We start from the raw sequence: 18266 nt of genomic DNA on the forward strand, positions 1-18266 counted from the left end.
TCCATGTCCAGCTCGCGCCCGACAGTCTCTTGGGGAAGGGGCTCCATGGCATCCATCGCACCATACTCGGCAAGCATCTCGCCATCCGCGTCCGCCATCTCTTTGGAAAAGGCCGCCACGAGCTGGGCGTGGGCGGCGGCGATCTTGGCTTGGACGGGCTCCGTCGTAGCAAGGTATGCAGCGGAGGAACGGACGGCTGCTCGAACGCTCTCGGTGATTGCCAACTCTTCGACCGTGGGTTGCCGACCCACAAGTATAGGGGATCTATCGTAGTCCTTTCGATAAGTAAGAGTGTCGAACCCAACGAGGAGCAGAAGGAAATGACAAGCGGTTTTAATAAGGTATTCTCTGCAAGCACTGGAATTATCGGTAACAGATAGTTTTATGATAAGGTAATTTGTAACGGGTGACAAGTAATGAAAGTAAATAAGGTGCAGCAAGATGACCCAATCCTTTTTGCAGCAAAGGACAAGCCTGGACAAACTCTTATATGAAAGAAAACGCTCCCGAGGACACATGGGAATTATCGTCAAGCTAGTTTTCATCACGATCATATGATTCACGTTTGTTACTTTGATAATTTGGTATGTGGGTGGACCGGTGCTTGGGTACTGCCCTTCCTTGGACAAGCATCCCACTTATGATTAACCTCTATTGCAAGCATCCACAACTACAGAAGAAGTATTAAGGTAAACCTAACCATAGCATGAAACATAAGGATCCAAATCAGCCCCTTACGAGCAACGCATAAACTAGGGTTTAAGCTTCTGTCACTCTAGCAACCCATCATCTACGTATTACTTCCCAATGCCTTCCTCTAGGCCCAAACAATGGTGAAGTGTCATGTAGTCGACGTTCACATAACACCACTAGAGGAGAGACAACATACATCTCATCAAAATATCGAACGAATACCAAATTCACATGACTACTTATAGCCAGACTTCTCCCATGTCCTCAGGAACAAACGTAACTAATCACAAATCATATTCATGTTCATAATCAGAGGGGTATTAATATGCATTAAGGATCTGAACATATGATCTTCCACCAAATAAACCAACTAGCATCAATTACAAGGAGTAATCAACACTACTAGCAACCCACAGGTACCAATCTGAGGTTTTGGGACAAAGATTGGATACAAGAAATGAACTAGGGTTTTAGAGGAGATGGTGCTTGTGAAGATGTTGATGGAGATTGACCACCTCCCGATGAGAGGATCGTTGGTGATGACGATGGTGATGATTTCCCCCTCCCGGAGGGATGTTTCCCCGGCAGAACAGCTCCGTCGGAGCCCTAGATTGGTTCCGCCTCGTGGTGGCGGTGTTTCGTCCCGAAAGCTTGCTTATGATTCTTTCCAGGGTAAAAGACTTCATATAGTAGAAGATGGGCACCGGAGGCCTGCCAGGGGGCCCACGAGGCAGGGGGCGCGCCCAGGGGGGTAGGGCGCGCCCCCACCCTCGTGGATGGTGGGTGGCCCCCTCTGGTTGATTCTTTCGCCAGTATTTTTTATTAATTCTAAAAACTTCCTCCGTGAAGTTTCAGGACTTTTGGAGCTATGCAGAATAGGTCTATAATATTTGCTCCTTTTCCAGCCCAGAATTCCAGCTGCCGGCATTCTCCCTCTTCATGTAAACCTTGTAAAATAAGAGAGAATAGGCATAAGTATTATGACATAACGTGTAATAACAGCCCATAATGCAATAAATATCGATATAAAAGCATGATGCAAAATGTACGTATCAACTCCCCCAATCTTAGACCTCGCTTGTCCTCAAGCGGAAGCCGATAACGAAAAATATGTCGACATGTTTAGAGATAGAGGTGTCGATAAAATAAAATACAGAGATGAGGGCATCATGATCATTCTTATAACAGCAACATATATATATATATATATATATATATATATATATATATATATATATATATATATATTGTCATATGATTTCTTATGCTCAAGTAATAATCTATTCACAATGTCAAGTATGAATCAGAAACTTCACTGAGAACCAACAAACTATAATCTCAGTCATTGAAGTAATTGCAATTTATCATAACATCGGAAAGAGTCAATATAAGAGCTTTTCAGCAAGTCCACATACTCAACCATCATTTAGTCTTTCACAATTGCTAACACTCACGCAACACTTATGGGTACGAAGTTTTAATCGGACACAGAGAAATATATGGGCTTATAGTGTTGCCTCCCAACCTTTTACCTCAAGGGTAATGTCAACAATAATAGTTCATGACAACTTACATCCAATTGGATATATATATCAGGATCTTTCCAACACAATGTGCTTGCCAAAGGATAAAATGTAAAAAAGGAAAGGTGAAGATCACCGTGACTCTTTGTATAAGGTATAAGACAAGAATAAAAGATAGGCCCTTCGCAGAGGGAAGCAGAGGTTGTCATGTGTTTTTGTGGTTGGATGCACAAAGTCTTAATGCAAAAGAACGTCACTTTATATTGCCACTTGTGATATGGACCTTTATTATGCAGTCTGTCGCTTTTATTGCTTCCATATCACAAGATTGTATAAAGCTTATTTTCTCCACACTAATAAGTCATACATATTTAGAGTGCAATTTTTATTGCATACAATAATGACAACTTACATGAAGGATCTTACTCAATCCATAGGTAGGTATGGTGGACTCTCGTGGCAAAACCGGGTTTAAGGATATTTGGAAGCACAAGTAGTATCTCTACTTGGTGCAAAGAATTTGGCTAGCACGAGGGGGAAAGGCAAGCTCAACATGTTGGATGATCCATGATAATATACTTTATTTCAGATATAAGAGAACATAACCCATTACGTTGTCTTCCTTGTCCAACATCAACTTTTTAGCATGTCATACTTTAATGAGTGCTCACAATCATAAAAGATGTCCAAGATAGTATATTTATATGCGAAAACCTCTCTTTCTTTGTTACTTCCTATTAATTGCAATGATAACCAAAACTATGTTTGTCAACTCTCAACAACTTTTATTCATCATACACTTTATATGTGAAGTCATTAATCTCCATAAGATCAATATGATCTCTTTACTTCTTTTTATTCTTTTTTTATTCCCTCAAGATCATAGCAAGGTAATCAAGCCCTTGACTCAACACTAATATTTATTATATATAGCTCACGGATTCGATTACATAGAAGGATCATAAAGCAAAACTCAAAACTAGATCATACTAAAGCTTTATTCTATTATATCAAGATATTACCAAAAGGATCAAACTAAGAAAAACGGTAAAGATAGGATTATGATGGTGATACGATACCGGGGCACCTCCCCCAAGCTTGGCAGTTGCCAAGGGGAGTGCCCATACTCATATGATTATATCTCTTTCCTCGGGGGTGGTGATGATGGAGGTGTTGATGATGTAGGCTTGCGGTCCATCTTCCAAGGCATAGGCTCACCATCATAGAAGGATGTTCGAGTCTCCGGGATCCTCGCATCTCCAGCCAAACTCATCCTCTTGAATCTATATTCATACTCACAGTTTTGGTTTTGCAGGTCATAGATCTGGGCCTGGAGATGCTCGATTTTCTCGTGAAGCTGGAAGATGGTCTCCCCAATGTTCTTGGCATCCAGCGTGTGGTTGTTGGTGAACTCCGCGATCATCATGTGGTTGGCGTTGAGTCCACGTTCCACCATTCCCCGGCACTTGAAAACTTGTTGCTCCATTGCTTCGAGCCTTCTCTCCGTGCTTCCTGTCCCCCTTGGTCCCTCAACATCGCGGATGTGCAGCAACCCATCACGCATCTCAATTGTTTGAGGGTGTTGCAGTACCTCCGCGAGGTAGGGATTGATAACCTTCTTGAAGAACTTGTCCTTGGGAGCGCTTGAAGACGTCATGATGATCTAGATCTGTCAGAAAAACAGCTCGAAATGAAAACAGAGGATATTTGCGTGGTACGGTGGTCAAAATCTTCGGGAGATTATATAATGAATTTTTACCGACCAAAAGAAGTACCGTGCAAGAAAACGGAGTCCAGAGGGCACCCGAGGTCCCACGAGGCAGGGGGCGCGCCCAGGGGGTAGGGCGCACCCTCCACCATCGTGGATGCCTCGTGTCCCTTTCGGACTACTTCTTAATTTCCTATTTTCTTAACTATTCCAAAACAGCGAAAAATTACCATTAGAACTGTTTTGGAGTCGGTTTACTTACCGTACCACATACCTATTCCTTTTCGGAGTCTGAAACATTCTGGAAAGTGTCCCTTATATATTCCTCCAGGGTTACGGTTTCAATAACATTGGTTTCAACATTTATGGGATTACCTGAGATGTAATGTTTGATTCTTTGACCGTTCACCACCTTTGGATTTGTGCCGTCAAAGTTATTGATTTTTATGGCACTGGAATGATAGACCTCCTCGATAACGTAAGGGCCTTCCCATTTAGAGAGAAGTTTTCCTGCAAAAAATCTTAAATGAGAGTTGAAGAGCAACACATAATCACCTACATTAAACTCATGCTTTTGTATCCTTTTGTCATGCCATCTTTTAACCTTTTCTTTAAACAGTTTGGCATTCTCACAGGCCTGGGTTCTCCATTCATCAAGTGAGCTTATGTCAAATAACCTCTTCTAACCGGCAAGTTTGAAATCATAATTGAGCTCTTTAATGACCCAATATGCCTTATGTTCTAGTTTGAGAGGTAAGTGACATGCTTTTCCATAAACCATTTTATACGGAGACATACCCATTGGATTTTTATATGCAGTTCTATAGGCCCACAATGCATCATCAAGTTTCCTAGACCAATTCTTTCTAGATCTATTAACAGTCTTTTGCAAAATTAACTTGATCTCTCTATTACTCAATTCTACTTGACCACTAGACTGTGGGTGGTATGGAGATGCAATTCTATGATTAACATCATACTTAGCAAGCATCTTACGAAAATCACCATCAATAAAATGTGAACCACCATCAGTTATTAAATATCTAGGGACTCCAAACCTCGGAAAAATAACTTCTTTAAGCATCTTAATAGAGGTGTTATGATCAGCACTACTAGTTGGAATAGCTTCTACCCACTTAGTAACTTAATTAACAACAACTAAAATATGTGTATACCCGTTAGAGGAAAGAAATGGTCCCATATAATCAAAGCCCCAAACATCAAATGGTTCAATAACAAGTGAATAATTCATAGGCATTTCTTGACGTCTACTAATATTACCAATTCTTTAACATTCATCACAAGACAAGACAAACTTACGGACATCTTTGAAGAGAGTAGGCCAATAAAAACTGGACTGCAATACCTTATGCGCAGTTCTATCTCCACCGTGGTGTCCTCCATAAGCTTCGGAGTGACACTTGTGTAGGATATGTTCCTGTTCATGCCCAGGTTCACAACGTCTAATGACACCATGTACTCCTTCTTTATAAAGGTGTGGGTCATCCCAGAAGTAATGTCTTAAATCATAGAAAAACTTTTTTTCTGCTGGTATGTGAAACTGGGTGGTATAAATTTAGCAACAATGTAATTAGCATAATCAGCATACCATGGAGCAGTACGAGAAGCATTTATGACAGCTAATTGTTCATCAGGAAAGCTATCATCAATAGGTAGTGGGTCATCAAGAACATTCTCTAACCTAGACAAGTTGTCTGCAACGGGGTTCTCGGCTCCCTTACTATCAATAATATGCAAATCAAATTCTTGTAGTAGGAGAACCCATTAATAAGTCTAGGTTTAGCATCTTTCTTTTCCATAAGATATTTAATAGCGGCATGATCAGTGTGAACAGTTACTTTAGAATCAACAATATAATGTCTGAACTTATCACAAGCAAATACAACTGCTAAAAATTCTTTTTCACTAGTAGCATAATTTCTCTGGGCACTGTCTAGAGTTTTACTAGCATATTGGATAACATTTAATTTCTTATCAACTCTTTGTCCTAGAACAACACCTACAGCATAATCACTAGCGTCACACATAATTTCAAAGGGTAAATTCCAATCAGGAGGCTGAACAATAGGTGCAGAAATGAGAGCCTTCTTAAGTATTTCAAATGCTTCTACACAATCATCATCAAAGACAAAAAGTAACATCTTTTTGTAAGTGATTAGTCAAAGGCCTAGAAATTTTAGAGAAGTCCTTAATGAACCTCCTATAAAAACCGGCATGACCAAGGGAACTTCTTATACCTTTAATGTCCTTAGGACACGACATCTTTTCAATAGCATCAACTTTAGCTTTATCAACTTCAAAACCTCTTTCAGAAATTTTATGCCCCAAGACAATACCTTCATTAACCATAAAGTGGCACTTCTCCCAATTCAAGACAAGATTAGTTTCTTCACATCTCTGCAAAACTCAATCAAGGTTGCTTAAGCAATCATCAAAAGAAGTTCCATAAACGGAGAAATCATCCATGAAAACCTCAACAATCTTTTCACAAAAGTCAGAGAATATAGCAGTCATACATCTTTGAAAGGTAGCAGGTGCATTACATCAACCAAAAGGCATACGTCTATAAGAAAAGGTACCGAAAGGGCAAGTAAAAGTGGTCTTTTCTTGATCCTCTTTTGACATAGGTATTTGACAGAAACCGGAATAACCATCTAGAAAGCAAAAATGTGTATGTTTGGATAATCTTTCTAGCATTTTATCAATAAAAGGTAAAGGGTAATGATCCTTTTTAGTAGCTTTATTTAATTTGCGGAAATCAATCACCATTCTATAACCTGTAATAATTCTTTGTGGGATCAATTCATCTTTATCATTACGAACAACAGTAATACCTCCCTTCTTAGGGACACAATGGACAGGACTTACCCACTGACTATCAGCAAAGGGATAAATTATACCTGCCTCCAGAAGCTTTAGTATTTCTTTTCTTACCACTTCTTTCATCTTAGGATTTAACCGTCGTTGGTGGTCAACAACTGGTTTAGCGTCTTTCTCATATTTTATTTTGTGCTGACATAGAGTGGGACTAATGACCTTAAGATCATCAAGAGTATATCCAATAGCAGCACGGTGCTTCTTCAGAGTTTTCGATGATTTCTTTTCTTCCTGCTCTGAAAGGTTAGCACTAATAATAACAGGATATATCTTCTTTTCATCAAGATAAGCATATTTAAGAGTATCAGGTAATGGTTTAAGCTCAAACACGGGATCACCCTTGGGTGGAGGAGGATCCCCTAGAATTTCAACAGGCAAGCTGTGTTTCAAAATAGGTCCCTGTTTAAAGAATACTTCATCTATTTCTCTTCATTCATTCATAAACATATCATTTTCATGGTCGAGAAAATATTGTTCTAAAGGATCATTAGGAGGCACGGCAATAGAAGCAAGACCAATAATTTCATCTTTACTAGGAAATTCTTTATCATGGGGTTGTCTATGAAATTTAGCAAAATTAAACTCATGAGACATATCCCCCAAACCAATAGTAACAACATCCTTTTTGCAATCTATCCTAGCATTAATAGTATTCAAGAAGGGTCTACCAAATATGATGGGACAAAAGTTATCTTGTGGGGAACCAAGAACAAGAAAATCAACAGGATATTTAACTTTCCCACACAAGACTTCAACATCTCTAACAATCCCAACTGGTGAAATAGTGTCTCTAGCAAGTTTAATTGTAACATCAATTTCCTCTATCTCAGCAGGTGCAATATCATGCATGATTTCTTTGTATAAGGAATGACGTATTGCACTTGCACTAGCACCCACATCACATAAGCCATGATAGCAATGATCTCCTATTGTAACATAAATAACAAGCATGCCTACAACAGGTCTATGCTTATTTTTATTATCAGGTCTAGCAATTCTAGCAGCTTCATCACAGAAGTAAATAACATGCCCATCAATATTATCAACCAAGAGATCTTTAACCATAGCAACACTACATTCAACTTTAATTTGCTCAGGGGGTGTAGGTGTTCTAGTGTTACTCTTACGAACCAGAGCTGAAGCTTTAGCATGATCCTTTATTCTAACAGGGAAAGGTGGTTTCTCAATATAAGCAGTAGGAACAATAGGATCAACATTATAAGTGATAGTCTTTTCTTCAACTTTAATAGGTGCAACAACTTTTACTTCAATGGGAGGATTATATTTAAACCACTTCTCCTTAGGGAGATCAACATGAGTAGCAAAGGATTCACAGAAAGAAGATACTATCTCAGAGTCAAGTCCATATTTAGTGCTAAATTCACGGAAAACATCGGTGTCCATTAAAGGTTTAACACAATCAAACTTAGGTGTTATACCTGACTCCTTACCTTCGCCGAGATCCCAATCTTCAGAGTTGCGTTTAATTCTTTCCAATAAATCCCATTTGAATTCAATAGTCTTCATCATAAAAGAGCCAGTACAAGAAGTATCGAGCATGGAGCGATTGTGGAGAGAAAGCCGAGCATAAAATTTTTGAATAATAATTTCTCTTGAGAGCTCATGATTGGGGCATGAATATAACATTGACTTAAGCCTCCCCCAAGCTTGAGCGATGCTTTCTCCTTTGCGAGGCCAAAAATTATATATATAATTGCGATCACGATGAACAAGATGCATAGTATAAAACTTCTGATGAAATTCCAATTTCAATCGGTTGTAGTTCCATGATCCCATATCATCACATAGCCTAAACCATGTCAATGCCTTTCCCTTCAAAGATAAAGGGAATACCTTCTTCTTGATAACATCCTCGGGCATACCTGCAAGCTTAAATAATCCACAAACTTCATCCACATTGATTAGGTGCAAATCGGGATGCAATGTTCCATCTCCTGTAAAAGGATTAGCCAGCAGTTTCTCTATCTTACCCGAAGGAATTTCGAAGTAAACATGTTCAGTAGGTTCAGTAAGTTGAGGAGCAACTCTTTGCTCTATTGGTCAGGGTGAAGATACCCCGAACAAGCCCCTCAAAGGATTATGTTCCATAGTAACAAGTGACAGTAAATTTCAGCACACTATATAAATTTTTCCTTACCAAATTCCACCTACCAAAGGCGCTTCACTCCCCGGCAACGGCGCCAAAAAAGAGTCTTGATGACCCACAAGTATAGGGGATCTATCATAGTCCTTTCGATAAGTAAGAGTGTCGAACCCAACGAGGAGCAGGAGGAAATGACAAGCGGTTTTCAGTAAGGTATTCTCTGCAAGCACTGAAATTATCGGTAACGGATTGTTTTGTGATAAGGTAATTTGTAACGGGTGACAAGTAATGAAAGTAAATAAGGTGCAGCAAGATGGCCCAATCCTTTTTGTATCAAAGGACAAGCCTGGAGAAACTCTTATATGAAGGAAAACGCTCCCGAGGACACATGGGAATTATCATCAAGCTAGTTTTCATCACGCTGATCTGATTCGCGTTCGTTACTTTGATAATTTGATATGTGGGTGGACTGGTGCTTGGGTACTGCCCTTCCTTGGACAAGCATCCCACTTATGACTAACTCCTATTGCAAGCATCCGCATCTACAAAAGAAGTATTAAGGTAAACCTAACCATAGCATGAAACATATGGATCCAAATCAGCCCCTTACACTACAAAAAAAGACACATCCGTGACATATTGGGCTGAACGAAATTTTTTTGTGTCATACTTATGACACTTCTATGACTATAATTGTGACAAAACCTAGTATCATCATAGATGTGGTGGGCTCCAACTTCTATGGCAAAAAATCATGATAGAAAATGGGGTTTTCGTCCTGGGCGGGCCGGAGACGCAGCTGCATGACATTCTTTGGGCCGTCCATGACGGAAAAAACCGTGGTAGAAGCGAGGGTGAGGAAAATATCGGGGTGTTCCCGGTTACGGTGGGTGGTCGGGGCCGAGCGATGCGCGTTTCTCTCGTACACGCACGCGCGTGGGTGTGAGGCGTTGGGCTCTAACTGAACCCGAGCGAGGTGTTGGGCTCTAACTGAACCCGAGCGATTGCACTGCAGGCTACGAGTTACTGAACCCGAGCGATTGCACAGCAGGCTACGCGTTACTGAACTCGAGCGATTGATCGATGGCTGTTAACTGAACCCGATCGAGCGATTCCTTCTCTACTGCTGCTACATGAAGCCGGTCGATGCTGCCTCTGGATGAACAGTGAGCGTTGCTGGGGGGTTTGGATGAACAGTTCCAGTGGGGGTGGATGAACAGGACCCCGTGGTGTTGCCTCTGGATGAACAGCACCCCGATCGATCGAGCCGGTTGGGGCTGGATGAACATGACCCCGTGGAGGGCTGGATGAACAGGACCACCCCGTGGAGGGCAGGATGAACAGTAGACTGTGGAGGGCTGGATGAACAGTAGCCCGTGGAGGGGTGGTTGAACAGGAGCCCGTGGAGAGGGCTGGTTGAACAGTAGCCGGTGGAGTAGCGCGCAGTGGAGGCTAGATGAACAGGAGCCCGTGGATGAACAGTCGTAGGTGGAGGCTCGAGGAGGTCGACGGTGGATGAACAGTAGCCCGTGGAGGCTGGAGGGGGTTGACGGTGGAGATGAGCAGTATCCCGTGGAGTCCAGTTTTGCGGTACGACACACCCCTCCCGATGAACAGGACCCCCGTTTCGACCATAGCGCTCCAACACAAGTCTGTTTCCTCTGTTTTGCGGTACGCCACACCCCTCCGGATCAACAGGACCCCCGTTTCGACCGTAGGAGGTCCGTTTCCTCCGTTTTGTGGTACGCCAGACCCCTCCCGATGAACAGGATCCCATTTCGAACGTGGCCGGTCGAACACAAGGCCATTTCCTCCGTTCTGCAGTACGCCAGGCCTCGTTTCCATCGGCTGTTCCGTCCAAGCTGGTTGGCTCCCACACATTCCGTTGCCTCCCGATGAACACGATGCATTCCGTTGCCTTCCCATGAACACGACGACGAGGCAGTTTCTCCGTTCCGACCTAGCCATGTACACGAGCCCTGGCCGTACATACGCGCGAGTAGGCGTTCGAGACCCCGCCCGTATGTACGTACGTGGCCGTATTTACTTTCTTGCACCCTGGCCGCTGTAGGTACGTGTACATGCTATGTGCGTGCCTCTACTACGACACGTGCGCGCCTCTACATCGAGCAGTATGTACGTACATGTTCGCGACCAGAATGACAACGCTACGTACGCTTCGACCAGGTGGGTCCCGACTGTCAGGCACTTCCTTGCGTGCGAAGATGTAGCTGGTGGGTCCCGGCAGTCAGGGGGTGAATCGTTTTTTTGCCTGGACGCACTTCCTTACGTGCGAAGATGTAGCTGGTGGGTCCCAGCAGTCAGGTGGAAACATTTTTTTCATGAAATACGGTGGCCCGTCGGGTGGGTTCCCGCTGTCAGGTGGAGGAATAATTATTTTGCACGTAATAAGGAGGCACTTCCTTGCTGCGGCCATGGACCCAGCTGTCAGCCTCTCCACGTATAGTACTCTTCTGATGGAAGTCGGTCGTTGACCACATTGACCACGCTGCGCCGAGAGCATCACGGCGGTGGACGACGGTTCGGCCTAGGAAGGGGACGACGCGGAGCCGGGGAAGACGCGGCAGTGGATACCCACGCGGAGAGGAGTACGAGGGTTGACTGGTTCGGCTGCGGTGTGTGGCTGCCGTCGTCGCAGAATAACAGGGGGTGTGGGTGAGTGGAGGGATGGCCTGGCCAGCGGTGGGAGTACTAGGGGGCGGTGAGGCCTCCGCGGCAGCACAACCGGCCACGAGAGGCAGGAGCAGGTGGCACGACCGATGCTGCTTTGGGCGGTTGGAGCAAGAAGACCAGAGGTTGAAGAAGCACGACGCTCGTTGGATGGACATCGTACGGTCACTGCAGCTAGAATCATTTATATTGACTAAGTTGACAAAGTCCTTGGTACGCGTCAACTTAGTAGGCCCACAGGTCAGCTTCTGAAACGGTGGGCCCCAGATGTCGGGGGAGGGGGGGAGGAATCATCTTTTGGGCGGGTGAAGCTAGAATATCCGAGATTGAAGAAGAAGCACGGCATCCGTTGGATGGACATCCAACGGCCACTGCTGCTAGAACCGTGTGTTGACTATAAGTTGACAAAGCCTTGCATACGCGTCACCTTTTTTTTTGAGGAGACGCGTCAACTTAGTAAGGCCACAAGTGTGTGGCAGAGAACTTATAGCCCATTTGAGATTTGTAAGAATGTGCAGCCAATTTTTGAATTCTAATGGAATTTACTACAGCCCATTTACAGTTTGTTAAAAGTATAGCCCATTTCAACCAACAGTTCAAAACAGAATTCAATAAAATTTCCCACATTTTGACGGGATCCGAAATATTTTTATCCCAAAATTTCTAGTCAGATTAAATACAATTTCAATATAAATTTATATTACGTAAAAATCCAACGAAACATTGCGCTCGCCACAATTAATGAAATTAAAATTTTCAATATCCAAAAATAATATTTTATAAAGTAATTACGTGTTTGGTGCATTTTTTATAGTTACTACCCAATTTTTATAATTACATCCCATTTATTATTTCTTAAAGCCCATTTTCTTGTTAAGCCTAATGCATCCCTCATAGGAAAGATTTGCAGCCAAGTGGGGCGGAGAATAACAACTTGACCTTGCCTGGGTATTCCTAAAAAAAAGTATAGCTGGGCTAGCCATTTTCCGGTTTTAAAAAAATAATATCTTGCTGGATATCTAGCCTGGGCTAGACGGGCCACAGCCCGCCCAGTTAATAGCTGCAGCAATGTTTTCATTGTTGTTCAGAGGAGAAAAATTAATATCTAGGCTAAACATCGCTCAAGAAAAACTCTGAAGTGCTCACACCTCAAAAACACAAATACTGCTCGAGCTGCTTGGTCCCAGCTGTCGGCCGCTTCTTGTGCAATTCTCTCGTTTATTGACTACACAGGTTGACAATGGTGTGGGACTGTGATGTGAGGAAACCAATAGGAAGCAAAAAAAATTATATTTTTATATACTAATAAGGGGGCACTTGCGTACGTGCGGCTATGGCCCTGGTGGGTCCCCACTGTCATCCTCTCCAAGTAAAGTCATCTCCTCATCCTCATGTCCGTTGACCATGTTGACAACGCGAGACGGCGGCGCCACGGCGAGCGCAACAACTCGAAGGACGACGGAGAGGGCCTCGCGGGCCCTACGGATGGCCTGATACAGCGCCCGCTGCTCATTCGGGAAGCCAGGATCATTGGGCCACATGTCCGCGATGGCATTGTTGTTCGCTTGTTCACCGGTTCTCGTTGAGGAGACGGAGGTTGCACCACAGGTCCTCCTGCGCTGGTAGCTCTTCCGCCATTAGGGCGTCGAAGTGCGGCCACACCTGCTCTATGGTAAACACGGCATGAACCGGCTTGGACAGTGGCGCCGGCTCCTGGTCGGAAGCTACGTCCATCGTCTGATTGTCATCACTCAGCTCGGCGAGGTAGCTGGCGAGCCAGCATGTCCGGCTGCTGGACCGACCCGCTGCCAAGAATGAGTCTGACTGCCCTGGCCCACCCAGACCGCCTCCCTCGCCCGCGCGTGCTTTCCGCCCGAAACGGTCAGCGCCGCCCGCCCCGCTTCCTGGTGCATGTGATTGCTCCGCCTTCAAACGACACAAGTGCCGTCCGTTCGTCCTTCTACCGCCCACATTAATGATACGCGGTTGCCGAGGCGGCTACTCTGGCGCCACACGTCCGTCCCTCCGCCGCCCACCATTGCTATATAAACTGTTGCGCCGGCCATAGCCGCAGTCATTCGCATCCGTTCCTATTCTCCTGTCCACACCACTACTGCCCACCATGGCTTCCTCGTGCTCCAGCGCTCTTCGGGATGGGCGGACGGCGGACCTCAAGGAAATGGCAGCCATTGCTGCCGACTGGCTGGCCGGCAGGCAGCCAGAGGACGACGACGTCCCAATGGAGAACATGGTAGTCGACAATCCGGCGCCAACCCCCTCCTCCGCGCCATCCTCGCCGGTGCATTGCACCATGACCATCGGCGAGGCCCGTGCCCAATCTATGGACACGGTGAGGCAGACACCGCCTACAACCACCATCTCCTCCAGGAGCACCTGCAGGCGGAGGAGTAGATCATCGTAGAGTGGGCGGAGCAGGAGGCGCTGCTCGACTCATACCGCTCCGCCCGCGAGGGCCGCCTCGAGCGCTGGCGGTACCGCATGCGGGTGGCGGAGGCTGCGGCCGCCTACAAAGAGGGCGATGAAGCGGGCGAGGCGCTGTTTGGCAAGACCGAGGACAAGGCAGAGGACAATGCCGGCTCCGACGAGTCCCCGCTCCGCTGGCGTCGACGAGGCCCTGCTCCACCGAGGCCCCGTGGCGCCAACAACGAGGCAGAGGACACCGCCGGCTCCGCTGAGGCCCCACCTTGCCGGCAACGAGGGGGAGGATTTCCCCCGCTCCGCTGAGGCGCCGCCCGCCGGCAACGAGATAGAGGACATCGCTGGCTCCGCCGAGGCCCCGCCCCGCTGCTAACGAGGCCACGCCACATAGAAAACGAGGAAGAGTAGAACACGGTAGGTCGTCGCCGCTCGGGTCCAAGTAAGGCCACCGCTGCCACCCTCCGGTTGCTGGCACTGAGCTGTACATCATGGAGCAATTCTATGATTACAGGATGATTGAAGAGTGCTCCATGGTTGAGCAAGCTCATGAGATATAGTCATTTGCTAGAGAATTTGAGCACTTCAGTTGTATGCTACCGGACAAGTTTGTTGCCGGAGGTATCATCACTAAGCTTCCTCCTTCGTGGATCTCATTGGCACTCTTGATGTGGAAGAAAAGGCGAGAGCAAAGGACACACTTGCTCGAGGAATTGAGGGAGGATCTAGTGCCAATCTGGTATAGAAGAAGAACTTCCAGCCCCACAAGTTCAAGAACAAGGGCAAGTTTGATGGTAAAGCAAAGTTTGATGGGAAGAACAAGGTTGTGCAACACACGAACTTCAAGAAGAAGAATGACAAGAAGAAAGGTGTTTGTCATGTGGGGATCCTGGTTAGGCGGGTTGACCACTAACGGCCGGTTAGCTTCTTGGCGGCGACGTGGAGTCGGAGAGCTATGTTGGAGAAGGACACTGCTTCTACTTAACTGCTGGTGCAGTTGGCTGACTGACACGTGGGCCCAATAGGCATCTGGGCCACATGTCAGTTACGCAACTGCACCTGCAGTTAAGTCACTGAAGCTTCTGTTCGGCTCAGCCGAACACAGGTGGGTAGCTTCGGTTAATTAATTATACCTCCAGCGCACCCCTTTTTAGTTGAAGAATGTATGAAATGTAATGAAATCCGGCATGTTTATATGAAATTCGACCGTGTATGAATGAATTTATTTCGATTAGTTTGAATTCTTGTATCACTGGCATTGGATGAACATGCAAAACAATACGTACTAGCAATATTACCAGGGTGATCACCTCGTTTGCAGCAGTTTCACATGTACTCCCTCCGGTCCTTCTAGTCTGCATACAAGTTTTGTCTGCAGTCAAAGTATCTCTACTTTGACCAATCTTATAGAAAAAAGTATGCACTTTCACAATGTGCGAAGTAAAAAGGAACAGAAGGAGTACAAAGAGTTTGAGCAGCTTTTTAGCGTTCCTGTAAATTGCAATCAAACACACAGGCCTGGCAATTCATAGAGAACATTCACAACAATCGATGATTATGCATCTCAGCGATTCACATGTCAGATCCAATATTTACTTCACAACTAAAGAATAAATAAAAAAATGGATCGACGCTGCTGACAGCAAAGGGCATCCCATTCAAAAATATCAAACACATGTCTTCTTGCTAAAATCAATGAGCAAAATTTGACAAGGTTTTCCCATTCCAAAATATCAAATGCCTACGATTGTGGAATGGGCAGGGTTTGCCATCAGTTTGGACATTGACATGGCACCTCGTGCTAAATAAACCAGCTGTTCTTTTTGTGCAGTTCCACCAAAATCAACCAAATTCGCGCATAGCTTGTATGATTTCACCCTTATATGTTGCAACGCCTTGAACTTATTGGCACCTCCTTTCTTGTGGTGGAAATGAATGATTTGATGTATTCATGAACATTTTGTGCAGTTCCCATTGAAATCAAGCTGAGCACCCCTGTTTGCACAAGTAGAAAAAAAGTGATTAGTATAAAGCAAACTATACTATGAATTGACAGTTTAAACAGGCACCTACATGGTCCATGTAGAGCGCACTTTTACAAAAATGGAACTCACCAGAAAGAATCCTAGAACAACATTGTACTCGCGCACCACAGCAAGAAAATGGAGATTTGTTAGTCCTTCTGAGCTGAAGTTAGTTTCGTCTTGTGGGGGGTAATATAACCATCCTTCAACTGCTCCTTCTGATGAGAAGATAGACATGGCTTCTTCATCCTGGCATAATCGGAACTAGTCACTTCACGTACTCCATATTATTCTTCCGAGGAGGATGATCCTGTTGTGCAAAGACAAGAGGATTACTAAATGCTAGCATCCCTGTTTGCTCGAAAAAAGGAAAGGAAATATTTAAAACAACACAGATGAAGCACTTCTCAAGGACAATACCACTTTTTGATGACAGTATCTAAACAGTAGCGCAACACCAATAGAGATGACAAAGCTCAATCATATGGATGAAATCAGTGGGCGAGTACCAACATTTGTCAGGAGGCTTATTGTGTAGAGCATACAGATGACGCACTTCTCCGGAATCATCTGTTGCTATCAACTGTGGTGGCCATGCTTACTATATACTCCTCGATTAGATTAATGTTTCCAACATCTTCTTGTGCAGTTCCACTAAAATATATGGTATCTTGAAAGAAGATCCCTGTTTGCACAAGTAGAGATAATTATGTGTTACATTAAGAGTGGCATCAAATCAGTGGCAAAACAATTGCTCGTTCCAGCCATAGCAATAAATTAATATGCAAAACTATATCATTACTTGTGTCATCATAGTTCCAGTGCTTCATTACAGCACCAGGAGTTGATTTTTGTTTTTCTTCCGCTTGTTCTTCCCCTTCATCACTTGGTTCAATAATAGACAAGCTTCGCCTTCAATGTAAGATTTGGCATGTCAGTTACTTTGCACAAGTATAGCACTAAACAATGACATTAATTTTCTGATGAAAGTGGCAAAATACAGGCCAACAATTGTTAAATATCCTTATCTTACCTCAATGGGATATTGCGGTGCACATACAGATTGGAAGTCTTGTCTCCATTTGTGCAGTTCACTAAAATCAAGCAACATGACCGTACAAGTAGCACAACATATGAAAGCACACTGCAGAATCATGTGAAAGAAGGCTAGTACTGACCTCTCATGACGCGGAATTCAAACAACTCACAAGAAGAAGATCTGAACCAAATTTGCCAACACGGATAGGAAGTAAGATCTCTTCTTGTGCAGTTCCACTAAGATCAAGCAATCAAGCAATGTTGTCGGTGTGACATTTTGGTCGAACTGCACAAAACACTTTTAAAACCTAAATGTTTTGTGCAGTGCAACAAAAGGTCACAATGGCAACAAGGTGAAGTAGATAACCCTGTTTACACAGTGGTCCAAAGGAAACAACCAGTGGTCAATAACGGTGGATGACACAGAAGCCAACAAAAAGAAGCATCTACCTTATCTAAATGGGAAAGAAAGCAAGACAGTAGCATTTCTCAAACGGTGGCATTGATTAATATTAATAGAGAGATTATATTAATAATAAAATTCGTTAAACATGTAATTTGCTTTTAACTGTGGCATTGCATCAATTTTCCAGCGGCATCATTAAAGGGTGTTTGTTTACAGGGACAGTTTGGTGCAGGGACTAAAAAAACTCCATGTCAGTCTCATCTAAACCAAACAGGAGGGACTTTTAGGGACTAAAAGTGGGCATTTGGAACTAAAGAAAGAAGACCCCGAAGGAGAGTCTTTTTGGGACTTTTTCCAACAGTTGCCCCTGCCACGCATCGCACCTTGTCTCTATTAGTTCATTACTAGGGGTAACATGGTCTTTTAGCATGTCATTTAATAACCTCTAGTCCATGTTTAGTCCCTGGAACCAAGCAGGTAGGGACTAGGGAGTTTTTAATCAAACAGGGCCTTAGATTAACAACAGCTAAAGAGTTGCACGGGACAGTGGACGCACCAGCACCATGTGCATCTACCGATGTACTGGGGTGATGCACAGTCTGTTGCAACAAAGAACAAACAACCAAGGAGCATATTTGTGTTGGTCCCAGTTTTGTTATCTTTATACACCTTTCCCTATGTGAGCACAGCAAATCTAGTCCTGCTCAAACTCTACTACCTTGTCCCCCAAAACAAAAGATCAGTT

Source organism: Aegilops tauschii, chromosome 7 (assembly GCF_002575655.3).
Source record: "Aegilops tauschii subsp. strangulata cultivar AL8/78 chromosome 7, Aet v6.0, whole genome shotgun sequence".
NCBI lineage: Eukaryota > Viridiplantae > Streptophyta > Magnoliopsida > Poales > Poaceae > Aegilops > Aegilops tauschii.